Raw genomic sequence first — 19,997 nt, forward strand, 5'->3', positions numbered from 1 at the left:
AAAATGTAGAACAATTGATGGATGAAAGCAGGCAGGACGGCCATTTTGGGACGCTCATTGGACTTGTTTAATGCAATGCACCTTTGTATATTCACATGCATTCGCTTCATGCTGTAACCACTGTGCATAAAAATTTGGAAACATGGCAAACAGTGTATCATTTGCTGTCTAAGTCATGTTTCCCATATTTTCCCTTCCCAGATACAAGCCCGTTTGAGTGTTTGGGGCACTTTTTAGCTAAAATCAACCTACGGGGCCTAACTGCATATGCTAAACCCTGCCTATTTTGAATGGTGTAATGGCCCCTGCAACCTCCAAAAATATCAGGACTTACTTCCCCAATAACCTGCTAACTCACCCCTGAAATACATACTTATTCACCCTATTTTGTTCATTGGACTCATTTCTCATTTGAAATGCCCATTTTTGGGGGGCCAGAAATGTGCGTCTTTAAAAGGTGATTTCTACGATACCCCACTTTTGCGCGTCGGACCTCGACTTTTCCCGTAAACGCAGAAAAAGCGCAATTTTCAGGAGAAACGAGACAGACATCCCCTCCCTCTGACACCCACCCGCCCAACTGACAGCCCGCCATTAGACATGCACAGATAGTTCTGAGGGTCTGTCTGTGATGTCATAAAGGGCCTGCTAATCAATGGGCAGCTTTCTGATTGGTTGCTGTATTTGATTGACAGATGGAAGCTGGCAGCTGATTGGCTGTCTAGCCTAAAGTGCTTTACACACCTCCCTGATGGTACCAGTGGCTAAGACTCCACCTCAGCTCATTGGGTAATGAAAAATTTAGAACAATTGATGGATGAATGCAGGCAGGCCGGCAATTTTGGGACACTCAGTGGACTTGTTTAATGCAATGCACCTTTGTATATTCACATGCATTCGCTTCATGCTGTAACCACTGTGCATAAAAATTTGGAAACATGGCATTTAGTGTATCTTTTGGTGTCTAAGTCATGTTTCCCATATTTTCCCTTCCCAGATGCAAGCCCGTTTGAGTGTTTGGGGCACTTTTTAGCTAAAATCATCCTACGGGGCCTAACTGCATATGCTAAAGCCTGCCTATTTTGAATGGTGTAGTGGCCCCTGCAACCTCCAAAAATATCAGGACTTACTTCACCAATAACCTGCTAACTCACCCCTGAAATACATACTTATTAATCCTATTTTGTTCATTGGACTCATTTCTCATTTGAAATGCCAATTTTTGGGGGGCCAGAAATGTGCGTCTTTAAAAGGTGATTTCTACGATACCCCACTTTGGCGCGTCGGACCTCAACTTTTCCCGTAAACGCAGAAAAAGCGCAATTTTCAGGAGAAACGAGACAGACATCCCCTCCCTCTGCCACCCACCCGCCCAACTGACAGCCAGCCATTAGACATGCACAGATAGTTCTGAGGGTCTGTTTGTGATGTCATAAAGGGCCTGCTGATCAATGGGCAGCTTTCTGATTGGCTGCTGTATTTGATTGACAGATGGAAGCTGGCAGCTGATTGGCTGTCTAGCCTAAAGTGCTTTACACACCTCCCTGATGGTACCAGTGGCTAAGACTCCACCTCAGCTCATTGGGTAATGAAAAATTTAGAACAATTGATGGATGAATGCAGGCAGGCCGGCAATTTTGGGACACTCAGTGGACTTGTTTAATGCAATGCACCTTTGTATATTCACATGCATTCGCTTCATGCTGTAACCACTGTGCATAAAAATTTGGAAACATGGCATTTAGTGTATCTTTTGGTGTCTAAGTCATGTTTCCCATATTTTCCCTTCCCAGATGCAAGCCCGTTTGAGTGTTTGGGGCACTTTTTAGCTAAAATCATCCTACGGGGCCTAACTGCATATGCTAAAGCCTGCCTATTTTGAATGGTGTAGTGGCCCCTGCAACCTCCAAAAATATCAGGACTTACTTCACCAATAACCTGCTAACTCACCCCTGAAATACTTATTCATCCTATTTTGTTCATTGGACTCATTTCTCATTTGAAATGCCAATTTTTGGGGGGCCAGAAATGTGCGTCTTTAAAAGGTGATTTCTACGATACCCCACTTTGGCGCGTTGGACCTCGACTTTTCCCAGAAACGCAGAAAAAGCGCAATTTTCAGGAGAAACGAGACAGACATCCCCTCCCTCTGCCACCCACCCGCCCAACTGACAGCCCGCCATTAGACATGCACAGATAGTTCTGAGGGTCTGTCTGTGATGTCATAAAGGGCCTGCTGATCAATGGGCAGCTTTCTGATTGGCTGCTGTATTTGATTGACAGATGGAAGCTGGCAGCTGATTGGCTGTCTAGCCTAAAGTGCTTTACACACCTCCCTGATGGTACCACTGGCTAAGACTCCACCTCAGCTCATTGGGTAATGAAAAATTTAGAACAATTGATGGATGAAAGCAGGCAGGCCGGCCATTTTGGGACGCTCATTGGACTTGTTTAATGCAATGCACCTTTGTATATTCACATGCATTCGCTTCATGCTGTAACCACTGTGCATAAAAATTTGGAAACATGGCAAACAGTGTATCATTTGCTGTCTAAGTCATGTTTCCCATATTTTCCCTTCCCAGATACAAGCCTGTTTGAGTGTTTGGGGCACTTTTTAGCTAAAATCAACCTACGGGGCCTAACTGCATATGCTAAACCCTGCCTATTTTGAATGGTGTAGTGGCCCCTGCAACCTCCAAAAATATCAGGACTTACTTCCCCAATAACCTGCTAACTCACCCCTGAAATACATACTTATTCACCCTATTTTGTTCATTGGACTCATTTCTCATTTGAAATGCCCATTTTTGGGGGGCCAGAAATGTGCGTCTTTAAAAGGTGATTTCTACGATACCCCACTTTTGCGCGTCGGACCTCGACTTTTCCCGTAAACGCAGAAAAAGCGCAATTTTCAGGAGAAACGAGACAGACATCCCCTCCCTCTGCCACCCACCCGCCCAACTGACAGCCCACCATTAGACATGCACAGATAGTTCTGAGGGTCTGTCTGTGATGTCATAAAGGGCCTTCTGATCAATGGGCAGCTTTCTGATTGGCTGCTGTATTTGATTGACAGATGGAAGCTGGCAGCTGATTGGCTGTCTAGCCTAAAGTGCTTTACACACCTCCCTGATGGTACCACTGGCTAAGACTCCACCTCAGCTCATTGGGTAATGAAAAATTTAGAACAATTGATGGATGAAAGCAGGCAGGCCGGCCATTTTGGGACGCTCATTGGACTTGTTTAATGCAATGCACCTTTGTATATTCACATGCATTCGCTTCATGCTGTAACCACTGTGCATAAAAATTTGGAAACATGGCAAACAGTGTATCATTTGCTGTCTAAGTCATGTTTCCCATTTTTTCCCTTCCCAGATACAAGCCCGTTTGAGTGTTTGGGGCACTTTTTAGCTAAAATCAACCTACGGGGCCTAACTGCATATGCTAAACCCTGCCTATTTTGAATGGTGTAGTGGCCCCTGCAACCTCCAAAAATATCAGGACTTACTTCCCCAATAACCTGCTAACTCACCCCTGAAATACATACTTATTCACCCTATTTTGTTCATTGGACTCATTTCTCATTTGAAATGCCCATTTTTGGGGGGCCAGAAATGTGCGTCTTTAAAAGGTGATTTCTACGATACCCCACTTTTGCGCGTCGGACCTCGACTTTTCCCGTAAACGCAGAAAAAGCGCAATTTTCAGGAGAAACGAGACAGACATCCCCTCCCTCTGCCACCCACCCGCCCAACTGACAGCCCGCCATTAGACATGCACAGATAGTTCTGAGGGTCTGTCTGTGATGTCATAAAGGGCCTTCTGATCAATGGGCAGCTTTCTGATTGGCTGCTGTATTTGATTGACAGATGGAAGCTGGCAGCTGATTGGCTGTCTAGCCTAAAGTGCTTTACACACCTCCCTGATGGTACCACTGGCTAAGACTCCACCTCAGCTCGTTGGGAAATGAAAAATTTAGAACAATTGATGGATGAAAGCAGGCAGGCCGGCCATTTTGGGACGCTCATTGGACTTGTTTAATGCAATGCACCTTTGTATATTCACATGCATTCGCTTCGTGCTGTAACCGCTGTGCATAAAAATTTGGAAACATGGCAAACAGTGTATCATTTGGTGTCTAAGTCATGTTTCCCATTTTTTCCCTTCCCAGATACAAGCCCATTTGAGTGTTTGGGGCACTTTTTAGCTAAAATCATCCTACAGGGCCTAACTGCATATGCTAAAACCTGCCTATTTTAAATGGTGTAGTGGCCCCTGCAACCTCCAAAAATATCAGGACTTACTTCCCCAATAACCTGCTAAATCACCCCTGAAATACATACTTATTCACCCTATTTTGTTCATTGGACTCATTTCTCATTTGAAATGCCCATTTTTGGGGGGCCGGAAATGTGCGACTTTAAAAGGTGATTTCTACGATACCCCACTTTTGCGCGTCGGACCTCAACTTTTCCCGTAAACGCAGAAAAACTGCAATTTTCAGGAGAAACGAGACAGACATCCCCTCCCTCTGCCACCCACCCGCCCAACTGACAACCAGCAATTAGACATGCACAGATAGTTCTGAGGGTCTGTCTGTGATGTCATAAAGGGCCTGCTGATCAATGGGCAGCTTTCTGATTGGTTGCTGTATTTGATTGACAGATGGAAGCTGGCAGCTGATTGGCTGTCTAGCCTAAAGTGCTTTACACACCTCCCTGATGGTACCAGTGGCTAAGACTCCACCTCAGCTCATTGGGTAATGAAAAATTTAGAACAATTGATGGATGAATGCAGGCAGGCCGGCAATTTTGGGACACTCAGTGGACTTGTTTAATGCAATGCACCTTTGTATATTCACATGCATTCGCTTCATGCTGTAACCACTGTGCATAAAAATTTGGAAACAAGGCATTTAGTGTATCTTTTGGTGTCTAAGTCATGTTTCCCATATTTTCCCTTCCCAGATGCAAGCCCGTTTGAGTGTTTGGGGCACTTTTTAGCTAAAATCATCCTACAGGGCCTAACTGCATATGCTAAAGCCTGCCTATTTTGAATGGTGTAGTGGCCCCTGCAACCTCCAAAAATATCAGGACTTACTTCACCAATAACCTGCTAACTCACCCCTGAAATACATACTTATTCATCCTATTTTGTTCATTGGACTCATTTCTCATTTGAAATGCCCATTTTTGTGGGGCCAGAAATGTGCGTCTTTAAAAGTTGATTTCTACGATACCCCACTTTTGCGCGTCGGACCTCAACTTTTCCCGTAAACGCAGAAAAAGCGCAATTTTCAGGAGAAACGAGACAGACATCCCCTCCCTCTGCCACCCACCCGCCCAACTGACAGCCAGCCATTAGACATGCACAGATAGTTCTGAGGGTCTGTTTGTGATGTCATAAAGGGCCTGCTGATCAATGGGACGCTTTCTGATTGGCTGCTGTATTTGATTGACAGATGGAAGCTGGCAGCTGATTGGCTGTCTAGCCTAAAGTGCTTTACACACCTCCCTGATGGTACCACTGGCTAAGACTCCAGCTCAGCTCATTGGGTAATGAAAAATTTAGAACAATTGATGGATGAAAGCAGGCAGGCCGGCCATTTTGGGACACTCAGTGGACTTGTTTAATGCAATGCACCTTTGTATATTCACATGCATTCGCTTCATGCTGTAACCACTGTGCATAAAAATTTGGAAACATGGCAAACAGTGTATCATTTGCTGTCTAAGTCATGTTTCCCATATTTTCCCTTCCCAGATACAAGCCCGTTTGAGTGTTTGGGGCACTTTTTAGCTAAAATCATCCTACGGGGCCTAACTGCATATGCTAAAGCCTGCCTATTTTGAATGGTGTAGTGGCCCCTGCAACCTCCAAAAATATCAGGACTTACTTCCCCAATAACCTGCTAACTCACCCCTGAAATACATACTTATTCACCCTATTTTGTTCATTGGACTCATTTCTCATTTGAAATGCCCATTTTTTGGGGGGGGGCAGAAATGTGCGTCTTTAAAAGGTGATTTCTACGATACCCCGCTTTTGCGCATCGGACCTCAACTTTTCCCGTAAACGCAGAAAAAGCGCAATTTTCAGGAGAAACGAGACAGACATCCCCTCCCTCTGCCACCCACCCGCCCAACTGACAGCCCGCCATTAGACATGCACAGATAGTTCTGAGGGTCTGTCTGTGATGTCATAAAGGGCCTGCTGATCAATGGGCAGCTTTCTGATTGGCTGCTGTATTTGATTGACAGATGGAAGCTGGCAGCTGATTGGCTGTCTAGCCTAAAGTGCTTTACACACCTCCCTGATGATACCAGTGGCTAAGACTCCACCTCAGCTCGTTGGGAAATGAAAAATTTAGAACAATTGATGGATGAAAGCAGGCAGGCCGGCCATTTTGGGATGCTCAGTGGACTTGTTTAATGCAATGCACCTTTGTATATTCACATGCATTCGCTTCATGCTGTAACCGCTGTGCATAAAAATTTGGAAACATGGCATATAGTGTATCTTTTGGTGTCTAAGTCATGTTTCCCATATTTTCCCTTCCCAGATGCAAGCCCGTTTGAGTGTTTGGGGCACTTTTTAGCTAAAATCATCCTACGGGGCCTAACTGCATATGCTAAAACCTGCCTATTTTGAATGGTGTAGTGGCACCTGCAACCTCCAAAAATATCAGGACTTACTTCCCCAATAACCTGCTAACTCACCCCTGAAATACATAGTTATTCACCCTATTTTGTTCATTGGACTCATTTCTTATTTGAAATGCCCATTTTTGGGGGGCAAGAAATGTGCGTCTTTAAAAGGTGATTTCTACGATACCCCACTTTTGCGTGTCGGACCTCAACTTTTCCCGTAAACGCAGAAAAACCGCAATTTTTAGGAGAAACAAGACAGACATCCCCTCCCTCTGCCACCCACCCACCCAACTGACAGCCAGCCATTACACATGCACAGATAGTTCTGAGGGTCTTTCTGTGATGTCATAAAGGGCCTGCTGATCAATGGGCAGCTTTCTGATTGGCTGCTGTATTTGATTGACAGATGAAAGCTGGCAGCTGATTGGCTGTCTAGCCTAAAGTGCTTTACACACCTCCCTGATGGTACCACTGGCTAAGACTCCACCTCAGCTCATTGGGTAATGAAAAATTTAGAACAATTGATGGATGAAAGCAGGCAGGCTGGCCATTTTGGGACACTCAGTGGACTTGTTTAATGCAATGCACCTTTGTATATTCACATGCATTCGCTTCATGCTGTAACCACTGTGCATACAAATTTGGAAACATGGCAAACAGTGTATCATTTGCTGTCTAAGTCATGTTTCCCATATTTTCCCTTCCCAGATACAAGCCCGTTTGAGTGTTTGGGGCACTTTTTAGCTAAAATCATCCTACGGGGCCTAACTGCATATGCTAAAGCCTGCCTATTTTGAATGGTGTAGTGGCCCCTGCAACCTCCAAAAATATCAGGACTTACTTCCCCAATAACCTGCTTACTCACCCCTGAAATACATACTTATTCACCCTATTTTGTTCATTGGACTCATTTCTCATTTGAAATGCCCATTTTTGGGGGGGCGGAAAAGTGCGTCTTTAAAAGGTGATTTCTACGATACCCCACTTTTGCGCGTCGGACCTTAACTTTTCCCGTAAACGCAGAAAAACCGCAATTTTAGGGAGAAACGAGACAGACATCCCCTCCCTCTGCCACCCACCCGCCCAACTGACAGCCAGCCATTAGACATGCACAGATAGTTCTGAGGGTCTTTCTGTGATGTCATAAAGGGCCTGCTGATCAATGGGCAGCTTTCTGATTGGCTGCTGTATTTGATTGACAGATGGAAGCTGGCAGCTGATTGGCTGTCTAGCCTAAAGTGCTTAACACACCTCCCTGATGGTACCACTGGCTAAGACTCCACCTCAGCTCGTTGGGAAATGAAAAATTTAGAACAATTGATGGATGAAAGCAGGCAGGCCGGCCATTTTGGGATGCTCATTGGACTTGTTTAATGAAATGCACCTTTGTATATTCACATGCATTCGCTTCATGCTGTAACCGCTGTGCATAAAAATTTGGAAACATGGCAAACAGTGTATCATTTGGTGTCTAAGTCATGTTTCCCATTTTTTCCCTTCCCAGATACAAGCCCATTTGAGTGTTTGGGGCACTTTTTAGCTAAAATCATCCTACAGGGCCTAACTGCATATGCTAAAACCTGCCTATTTTAAATGGTGTAGTGGCCCCTGCAACCTCCAAAAATATCAGGACTTACTTCCCTAATAACCTGCTAACTCACCCCTGAAATACATACTTATTCACCCTATTTTGTTCATTGGACTCATTTCTCATTTGAAATGCCCATTTTTGGGGGGCTGGAAATGTGCGACTTTAAAAGGTGATTTCTACGATACCCCACTTTTGCGCGTCGGACCTCAACTTTTCCCGTAAACGCAGAAAAACTGCAATTTTCAGGAGAAACGAGACAGACGTCCCCTCCCTCTGCCACCCACCCGCCCAACTGACAGCCAGCCATTAGACATGCACAGATAGTTCTGAGGGTCTTTCTGTGATGTCATAAAGGGCCTGCTGATCAATGGGCAGCTTTCTGATTGGTAGCTGTATTTGATTGACAGATGGAAGCTGGCAGCTGATTGGCTGTCTAGCCTAAAGTGCTTTACACACCTCCCTGATGGTACTAGTGGCTAAGACTCCACCTCAGCTCATTGGGTAATGAAAAATTTAGAACAATTGATGGATGAAAGCAGGCAGGCTGGCAATTTTGAGACACTCAGTGGACTTGTTTAATGCAATGCACCTTTGTATATTCACATGCATTCGCTTCATGCTGTAACCACTGTGCATAAAAATTTGGAAACATGGCATATAGTGTATCTTTTGGTGTCTAAGTCATGTTTCCCATATTTTCCCTTCCCAGATGCAAGCCCGTTTGAGTGTTTGGGGCACTTTTTAGCTAAAATCATCCTACGGGGCCTAACTGCATATGCTAAAACCTGCCTATTTTGAATGGTGTAGTGGCCCCTGCAACCTCCAAAAATATCAGGACTTACTTCCCCAATAACCTGCTAACTCACCTCTGAAATACATAGTTATTCACCCTATTTTGTTCATTGGACTCATTTCTTATTTGAAATGCCCATTTTTGGGGGGCCAGAAATGTGCGTCTTTAAAGGTGATTTCTACGATACCCCACTTTTGCGCGTCGGACCTTAACTTTTCCCGTAAACGCAGAAAAACCGCAATTTTAGGGAGAAACGAGACAGACATCCCCACCCTCTGCCACCCACCCGCCCAACTGACAGCCAGCCATTAGACATGCACAGATAGTTCTGAGGGTCTTTCTGTGATGTCATAAAGGGCCTGCTGATCAATGGGCAGCTTTCTGATTGGCTGCTGTATTTGATTGACAGATGGAAGCTGGCAGCTGATTGGCTGTCTAGCCTAAAGTGCTTTACACACCTCCCTGATGGTACCACTGGCTAAGACTCCACCTCAGCTCATTGGGTAATGAAAAATTTAGAACAATTGATGGATGAAAGCAGGCAGGCCAGCCATTTTGGGACACTCAGTGGACTTGTTTAATGCAATGCACCTTTGTATATTCACATGCATTCGCTTCATGCTGTAACCACTGTGCATAAAAATTTGGAAACATGGTAAACAGTGTATCATTTGCTGTCTAAGTCATGTTTCCCATATTTTCCCTTCCCAGATACAAGCCCGTTTGAGTGTTTGGGGCACTTTTTAGCTAAAATCAACCTACGGGGCCTAACTGCATATGCTAAACCCTGCCTATTTTGAATGGTGTAGTGGCCCCTGCAACCTCCAAAAATATCAGGACTTACTTCCCCAATAACCTGCTAACTCACCCCTGAAATACATACTTATTCACCCTATTTTGTTCATTGGACTCATTTCTCATTTGAAATGCCCATTTTTGGGGGGGGGGGGGGGGCAGAAATGTGCGTCTTTAAAAGGTGATTTCTACGATACCCCACTTTTGCGCGTCGGACCTCAACTTTTCCCGTAAACGCAGAAAAAACGCAATTTTAGGGAGAAACGAGACAGACATCCCCTCCCTCTGCCACCCACCCGCCCAACTGTAGCCAGCCATTAGACATGCACAGATAGTTCTGAGGGTCTTTCTGTGATGTCATAAAGGGCCTGCTGATCAATGGGCAGCTTTCTGATTGGCTGCTGTATTTGATTGACAGATGGAAGCTGGCAGCTGATTGGCTGTCTAGCCTAAAGTGCTTTACACACCTCCCTGATGGTACCACTGGCTAAGACTCCACCTCAGCTCATTGGGTAATGAAAAATTTAGAACAATTGATGGATGAATGCAGGCAGGCAAGCCATTTTGGGACACTCAGTGGACTTGTTTAATGCAATGCACCTTTGTATATTCACATGCATTCGCTTCATGCTGTAACCACTGTGCATAAAAATTTGGAAACATGGCAAACAGTGTATCATTTGCTGTCTAAGTCATGTTTCCCATATTTTCCCTTCCCAGATACAAGCCCGTTTGAGTGTTTGGGGCACTTTTTAGCTAAAATCATCCTACGGGGCCTAACTGCATATGCTAAAGCCTGCCTATTTTGAATGGTGTAGTGGCCCCTGCAACCTCCAAAAATATCAGGACTTACTTCCCCAATAACCTGCTAACTCACCCCTGAAATACATACTTATTCACCCTATTTTGTTCATTGGACTCATTTCTCATTTGAAATGCCCATTTTTGGGGGGCCAGAAATGTGCGTCTTTAAAAGGTGATTTCTACGATACCCCAATTTTGCGCGTCGGACCTCAACTTTTCCCGTAAACGCAGAAAAAACGCAATTTTCAGGAGAAACGAGACAGACATCCCCTCCCTCTGCCACCCACCCGCCCAACTGACAGCCAGCCATTAGACATGCACAGATAGTTCTGAGGGTCTTTCTGTGATGTCATAAAGGGCCTGCTGATCAAGGGGCAGCTTTCTGATTGGCTGCTGTATTTGATTGACAGATGGAAGCTGGCAGCTGATTGGCTGTCTAGCCTAAAGTGCTTTACACACCTCCCTGATGGCACCACTGGCTAAGACTCCACCTCAGCTCGTTGGGAAATGAAAAATTTAGAACAATTAATGGATGGAAGCAGGCAGGCCGGCCATTTTGGGACGCTCATTGGACTTGTTTAATGCAATGCACCTTTGTATATTCACATGCATTCGCTTCATGCTGTAACCACTGTGCATAAAAATTGGAAACATGGCAAACAGTGTATCATTTGGTGTCTAAGTCATGTTTCCCATTTTTTTCCTTCCCAGATACAAGCCCATTTGAGTGTTTGGGGCACTTTTTAGCTAAAATCATCCTACGGTTCCTAACTGCATATGCTAAAACCTGCCTATTTTAAATGGTGTAGTGGCCCCTGCAACCTCCAAAAATATCAGGACTTACTTCCCCAATAACCTGCTAACTCACCCCTGAAATACATACTTATTCACCCTATTTTGTTCATTGGACTCATTTCTCATTTGAAATGCCCATTTTTGGGGGGCCGGAAATGTGCGACTTTAAAAGGTGATTTCTACGATACCCCACTTTTGCGTGTCGGACCTCAACTTTTCCCGTAAACGCAGAAAAACTGCAATTTTCAGGAGAAACGAGACAGACATCCCCTCTCTCTGCCACCCACCCGCCCAACTGACAGCCAGCCATTAGACATGCACAGATAGTTCTGAGGGTCTGTCTGTGATGTCATAAAGGGCCTGCTGATCAATGGGCAGCTTTCTGATTGGCTGCTGTATTTGATTGACAGATGGAAGCTGGCAGCTGATTGGCTGTCTAGCCTAAAGTGCTTTTCACACCTCCCTGATGGTACCAGTGGCTAAGACTCCACCTCAGCTCATTGGGTAATGAAAAATTTAGAACAATTGATGGATGAAAGCAGGCAGGCCGGCAATTTTGGGACACTCAGTGGACTTGTTTAATGCAATGCACCTTTGTATATTCACATGCATTCGCTTCATGCTGTAACCACTGTGCATAAAAATTTGGAAACATGGCATTTAGTGTATCTTTTGGTGTCTAAGTCATGTTTCCCATATTTTCCCTTCCCAGATGCAAGCCCGTTTGAGTGTTTGGGGCACTTTTTAGCTAAAGTCATCCTACGGGGCCTAACTGCATATGCTAAAACCTGCCTATTTTGAATGGTGTAGTGGCCCCTGCAACCTCCAAAAAATATCAGGACTTACTTCCCCAATAACCTGCTAACTCACCCCTGAAATACATACTTATTCACCCTATTTTGTACATTGGACTCATTTCTTATTTGAAATGCCCATTTTTGGAGGGCCAGAAATGTGCGTCTTTAAAAGGTGATTTCTACGATACCCCACTTTTGCGTGTCGGACCTCAACTTTTCCCGTAAACGCAGAAAAACCGCAATTTTAAGGAGAAACGAGACAGACATCCCCTCCCTCTGCCACCCACCTGCCCAACTGACAGCCAGCCATTAGACATGCACAGAATGTTCTGAGGGTCTTTCTGTGATGTCATAAAGGGCCTGCTGATCAATGGGCAGCTTTCTGATTGGCTGCTGTATTTGATTGACAGATGGAAGCTGGCAGCTGATTGGCTGTCTAGCCTAAAGTGCTTTACACACCTCCCTGATGGTACCACTGGCTAAGACTCCACCTCAGCTCATTGGGTAATGAAAAATTTAGAACAATTGATGGATGAAAGCAAGCAGGCCGGCCATTTTGGGACACTCAGTGGACTTGTTTAATGCAATGCACCTTTGTATATTCACATGCATTCGCTTCATGCTGTAACCACTGTGCATAAAAATTTGTAAACATGGCAAACAGTGTATCATTTGCTGTCTAAGTCATGTTTCCCATATTTTCCTTTCCCAGATACAAGCCCGTTTGAGTGTTTGGGGCACTTTTTAGCTAAAATCATCCTACGGGGCCTAACTGCATATGCTAAAGCCTGCCTATTTTGAATGGTGTAGTGGCCCCTGCAACCTCCAAAAATATCAGGACTAATCACCTGCTAACTGACCCCTGAAATACATACTTATTCACCCTATTTTGTTCATTGGACTCATTTCTCATTTGAAATGCCCATTTTTGGGGGGGTAGAAATGTGCGTCTTTAAAAGGTGATTTCTACGATACCCCACTTTTGCGCGTCGGACCTCAACTTTTCCCGTAAACGCACAAAAAGCGCAATTTTCAGGAGAAATGAGACATACATCCCCTCCCTCTGCCACCCACCCACCCAGCTGACAGCCAGCCATTAGACATGCACAGATAGTTCTGAGGGTCTGTTTGTGATGTCATAAATGGCCTGCTGATCAATGGGCAGCTTTCTGATTGGCTGCTGTATTTGATTGACAGATGGAAGCTGGTAGCTGATTGGCTGTCTAGCCTAAAGTGCTTTACACACCTCCCTGATGGTACCACTGGCTAAGACTCCACCTCAGCTCATTGGGTAATGAAAAATGTAGAACAATTGATGGATGAAAGCAGGCAGGCCGGCCATTTTGGGACGCTCATTGGACTTGTTTAATGCAATGCACCTTTGTATATTCACATGCATTCGCTTCATGCTGTAACCGCTGTGCATAAAAATTTGGAAACATGGCAAACAGTGTATCATTTGGTGTCTAAGTCATGTTTCCCATTTTTTTCCTTCCCAGATACAAGCCCATTTGAGTGTTTGGGGCACTTTTTAGCTAAAATCATCCTAGAGGGCCTAACTGCATATACTAAAACCTGCCTATTTTAAATGGTGTAGTGGCCCCTGCAACCTCCAAAAATATCAGGATTTCTTCCCCAATAACCTGCTAACTCACCCCTGAAATACATACTTATTCACCCTATTTTGTTCATTGGACTCATTTCTCATTTGAAATGCCCATTTTTGGGGGGCCGGAAATGTGCGACTTTAAAAGGTGATTTCTACGATACCCCACTTTTGCGTGTCGGACCTCAACTTTTCCCGTAAACGCAGAAAAACTGCAATTTTCAGGAGAAACGAGACAGACATCCCCTCTCTCTGCCACCCACCCGCCCAACTGACAGCCAGCCATTAGACATGCACAGATAGTTCTGAGGGTCTGTCTGTGATGTCATAAAGGGCCTGCTGATCAATGGGCAGCTTTCTGATTGGTTGCTGTATTTGATTGACAGATGGAAGCTGGCAGCTGATTGGCTGTCTAGCCTAAAGTGCTTTACACACCTCCCTGATGGTACCAGTGGCTAAGACTCCACCTCAGCTCATTGGGTAATGAAAAATTTAGAACAATTGATGGATGAAAGCAGGCAGGCCGGCCATTTTGGGACGCTCATTGGACTTGTTTAATGCAATGCACCTTTGTATATTCACATGCATTCGCTTCATGCTGTAACCGCTGTGCATAAAAATTTGGAAACATGGCAAACAGTGAATAATTTGGTGTCTATGTCATGTTTCCCATATTTTCCCTTCCCAGATGCAAGCCCGTTTGAGTGTTTGGGGCACTTTTTAGCTAAAATCATCCTACGGGGCCTAACTGCATATGCTAAAACCTGCCTATTTTGAATGGTGTAGTGGCCCCTGCAACCTCCAAAAAATATCAGGACTTTCTTCCCCAATAACCTGCTAACTCACCCCTGAAATACATACTTATTCACCCTATTTTGTACATTGGACTCATTTCTTATTTGAAATGCCCATTTTTGGGGGGCCAGAAATGTGCGTCTTTAAAAGGTGATTTCTACGATACCCCACTTTTGCGTGTCGGACCTCAACTTTTCCCGTAAACGCAGAAAAACCGCAATTTTAAGGAGAAACGAGACAGACATCCCCTCCCTCTGCCACCCACCCGCCCAACTGACAGCCAGCCATTAGACATGCACAGATAGTTCTGAGGGTCTGTTTGTGATGTCATAAAGGGCCTGCTGATCAATGGGCAGCTTTCTGATTGGCTGCTGTATTTGATTGACAGATGGAAGCTGGGAGCTGATTGGCTGTCTAGCCTAAAGTGCTTTACACACCTCCCTGATGGTACCACTGGCTAAGACTCCACCTCAGCTCATTGGGTAATGAAAAATTTAGAACAATTGATGGATGAAAGCAGGCAGGCCGGCCATTTTGGGACACTCAGTGGACTTGTTTAATGCAATGCACCTTTGTATATTCACATGCATTCGCTTCATGCTGTAACCACTGTGCATAAAAATTTGGAAACATGGCATACAGTGTATCATTTGCTGTCTAAGTCATGTTTCCCATATTTTCCCTTCCCAGATACAAGCCCGTTTGAGTGTTTGGGGCACTTTTTAGCTAAAATCAACCTACGGGGCCTAACTGCATATGCTAAAGCCTGCCTATTTTGAATGGTGTAGTGGCCCCTGTAACCTCCAAAAATATCAGGACTTACTTCCCCAATAACCTGCTAACTCACCCCTGAAATACATAAGGCGTCTAATGCATTATTGAGATGAACCTTTTCTTTCAACTTAAACCTTGATTACCCCTAGCAGTAAATCACACGGACACATGACCTGAAATAACTCACACGGACACGTGACCTGAAATAACGACACGGACAACCACTGCATAAGTTTAAAAAGGTAAAGGGTATTTATTGTGGTATGACCCTATTGAAAGGGATGGCCTAGAGAGCGCTTGGAGACCAGCCAGTCATAAACGTTAGCAATGGCGGCGACTACAACGCCCCAACTTGTAACTAGGGCGGGGAACCGCCCCCATTGAATTCAAAGCCAGCCTGCGCTGTGACTGTCTTGCCGCCCCTCCTAGGGCATAATGAGGACAGTTCTAAAAGTGTCCTGCGTCCCCCCTCGGGGGCAGAACTCACCAGCCTTCCTGGCAGAGGGTGGCAATACCTCACAGTGACCACCTGTACTTCAAACTGGACTGCTGGTCGAGAGCGCCCTCCCGCCAATTAATGTTAAAATTGATGAGAGCCAATTTGGGTGACGGCCGAAAGGCCATGTGGTAGGTTAGCACAAGGGAGGGAGGGTGGGAATCCAGACTCAAGAGGAAGATGGATCGCCTGACTACCTCTTATATACCTCCACCTAAGCTACCACCCCTTCTACACCTGATTGGCTACCCCATCTACATTGCACTTCTATGGGTAAGTGACACTCTGATTTCTATCTTTGTCATACCATCCCAAACTGCACAGACTCTTATATTCACTCATGCCTAGGCAGCCCTCGCTCTCTCTAAGGCGTCTAATGCATTATTGAGATGAACCTTTTCTTTCAACTTAAACCTTGATTACCCCTAGCAGTAAATCACACGGACACATGACCTGAAATAACTCACACGGACACGTGACCTGAAATAACGACACGGACAACCACTGCATAAGTTTAAAAAGGTAAAGGGTATTTATTGTGGTATGACCCTATTGAAAGGGATGGCCTAGAGAGCGCTTGGAGACCAGCCAGTCATAAACGTTAGCAATGGCGGCGACTACAACGCCCCAACTTGTAACTAGGGCGGGGAACCGCCCCCATTGAATTCAAAGCCAGCCTGCGCTGTGACTGTCTTGCCGCCCCTCCTAGGGCATAATGAGGACAGTTCTAAAAGTGTCCTGCGTCCCCCCTCGGGGGCAGAACTCACCAGCCTTCCTGGCAGAGGGTGGCAATACCTCACAGTGACCACCTGTACTTCAAACTGGACTGCTGGTTGAGAGCGCCCTCCCGCCACAGCTGGGTTCAAAAATTGCCACTTAAAGACAATTACTGTAGAACCCAAGCCCGCCAAACCTATCAATAACCAAGTCAACCAGAGAAACCCAAACCTAATCCCCTATCTGCAACAACTGAACAAATCCTGAAGTATAACGGCCATGCCTGATTCTGACAAATGGACACCATCACTTCTGTAGAAGGATGGGGTCTCCAGTGCTAAAGAGGGGTGTCTAACCGCTGTGCCTCCCATGGACGTGGCCACCTTAGAGATCGCAAAGTTAACCTTGCATCAGATCATTTCTAAGGACTTAGGGTTCCAGCAGCCTCTCCAGTTGAAACGAGGCACTATGTCGGACCAAATTACCCGCAATCCAGGCCAAAGGCCAACCAGAGTCTTAAAATCAGCCTAGATCCTCAAAAGAAGGCCTATGCTGGTTCCCTGCCTAAGTCGTTACACCCTAGGTGGACCAGCAAAAACATCCGGGCGACCCCAACGACGCTCTTTGTCTGACAACAATGGTAAAAGACCATTCCACCGGAGACCCCTGACACCGAACCAATGTACTGCCTTCGCCCCTAGCTCTGCCCGGGCCCTGACAGCTAACTGATGATTGGATGTTAGAAAATTAATGAATGCCCGACGAACCAGACAGTGGCATGAGTCGTTGAAGGGGGGGGAAGGGCTGAAAAGGAAAACCCTAACCGGTTAGCATTCAAACTTAAACTGTATAAATGCACAACGTAGGGTTAGACATATAATGCACAACATGAATTAGTACACTAGAATCCAAGTGAAGGGGAAAACCTTAAAAAACCTCCGGTGGACTTGAGGGGGGGAAGCCAATTGTAATCAGCCCACTATCGGAGGAAAAAGTAAAAAATTCCCTTCACACCCTCGATTCCGTAACGCTGCCGTTACAGAACCGAGTGTAAACATCGTTTTCGGATCCAGCGCCGAAGGCGCGTGCTAAACCTTATCTAAACGAATATAAGATTTATATAAGCGGAGGACTTCCAGCGGCCGAGTTCTTGTATGGCATTCACTGGAAGACCCTCCGCTGCTGCGTTGGTGGCCGCACCAATACGGAACGAATGCGTCCCGCAATCGGCGACCTCCAAACCCAACGCAGCCACACAACGCTTAAACACAGCAGTGCACAGTAAGTGCGTCTCGGCCATGTGTCAGCATGTGCGAGGAACTGGGCCGAAGCGGCAGGCCTCAAAGGCAGATATGCCGTGGCCAGCCGCACGGTGCAGATCCCCTTTCCAGCAGGGACTTAAGGGATACCCAGCGGCCTCTGCCCAACTGATCGGTCTCAGACCGGCGGAGCACACAAAGGACGAGCCGTCCTGGAAGACCATGTCTTCGAACCGCACCTAAATCAGTGGCATTCTTGCTGGCCGCCACCAGCTCGCTGACCCTAAAGTCCCTAAGAACGCAAAAGAGAACGCCACCCGAAAGAGTGACGTCTCTTCTGTGCTCCCCGCTATGCTCTGAACATAGCCTACAATTTCCACTGCGTCTACCACTCGCTAGACTTGCGGGAATCCGCTGTCGCTGTCTGCACTCACGCCCGCCAATCAAAGCTCTCGCTAGCGCAAAGGCTTTGGTGGGGTCCCTTTCTCCGCATAACTTAGCACGGAATAAATCTCGGCTATTGACAGGCCCGTGCCATAATGCCCACGCACGAAACAGCAACGGACCTCAACCGACTTCAGCTGTTCCCCGGGGATTCCTAAAAAAGGCCGCCCAGTCCTGCAGCGTGGCTGCACATGCCCTACGGGTGGAGGGGGCCAGGTAATCCTCTCACATCTGCTCCCTGACCTGCCATGCAGGACATGGACAAGTGAGCCCAAGGGGCGCAGCACTCGGTACCAACTCGCGAAACTTTGCAAATTAGAACCGCTACGGATCCTCGGCTATGCCGTTGACACCACTGTAACATGCTGCGCCATAAAATGCATGTTGACCTGCCAGCAGCGTAATACCAATGTCCGAGAAGACGCGGTGTAAGGGGTGAAAAAGGTGCCTGGTTGTTAGTGTTGTGCACCCTTCCTAGGTTATGTCACTATAGCCTACCGTCTGGCATGCCAATCCATGAGCCCACCCTCCCACCGCTACAACGATGGGAAAGAACTCAAATAGCAGCCAAATGGCCATGAAACCACTCCCAATCCATGATTGAGGCCCTGGGCTGCGCGCCATACGCCCTGAAAAAATGCCCCGAAACCCGTGGACCCCGGGGCCTGCGTAAATACTGAAGCCTGGCCATAGGCGAAGGCTCTGCGGACTAAAGAATCACCCCTTAAAGTCCACCAGAAATGGAGACCAGCGACCAGGTCATAGCGTATATTCCGGGACAGCCTAACCATGGATGGGGAACCTCAGTCCCCGCTGTAGCCCCTTCCCGCTCGAGGCGAAACCCTTGCCCCTGGGGGCGGCCCAGTACTCAAAGCTAAGGGACCCCCAGTAATGACTGGACCTGCCCTATATTGGCCTACCTCTAGGCCCGGCCGCCCTGGATAGGGACCAGCAACTTATAGACTCCGTCAGCCGGCTAGGCCACAGCCGCCGGCTGCAGGGCAAATCCCTGAGCCTAGGCAAGACATGACGCACGGTGACCCGTAGGTCCTGGCGTCGGCCACTGATACCCATAAGTTAGGGTGTTACGGGAGGAGGCAGGAACGGACCCCATGTCCCGCTTGGCCCTGAGTGCGTAGTGCTAAAAATTGTGGCCCAACCCGGGTGCTTTATCAACAGCTGATAACGCCCTTGCAACTTATCAGTAATAGCATCGTTAGTGGATGCCCCGTGCGGGTAAGACAGGTGCTGGCTTACCGGTAATTACCCGAAACCTTCTTGGGTACTACTCCCAAAAGGCGAGTAACACGCGCTGGGCCATGGGTCAGCCGTGCACGGGCCAACCCCTCTGCTCGGCTCACGCCTGCGTCTCACACCTCGGGGGCATACACCGCTGATTTCAAATTCCTGCCAGGAACTACCGTTGCGCCGTCGGGGATGGGCAGACCAAAACCGTAACTAAACCTTGTAACAACAACAGGGCCTCTTCCCTGTTAGTGCAGGCATGCATACGGGGTTCCAGCTCGAACAGGACTATAAAGATGTGCCTTACTTAGAGCTGGTGCTGGCGTCGCCAGCGGGGTGGCTGTACAGGTCTTAGCTGGGTGACTGGCCCCCAATTACATCATTCGTGGCGAAAAGGCATTTTCCGCCTCTACCACACTCTGCATAGTTG

The sequence above is a fragment of the Crinia signifera genome, unplaced genomic scaffold (genome assembly GCF_055691185.1).
Source record: "Crinia signifera unplaced genomic scaffold, ASM5569118v1 HAP2_SCAFFOLD_73, whole genome shotgun sequence".
Taxonomy (NCBI): domain Eukaryota; kingdom Metazoa; phylum Chordata; class Amphibia; order Anura; family Myobatrachidae; genus Crinia; species Crinia signifera.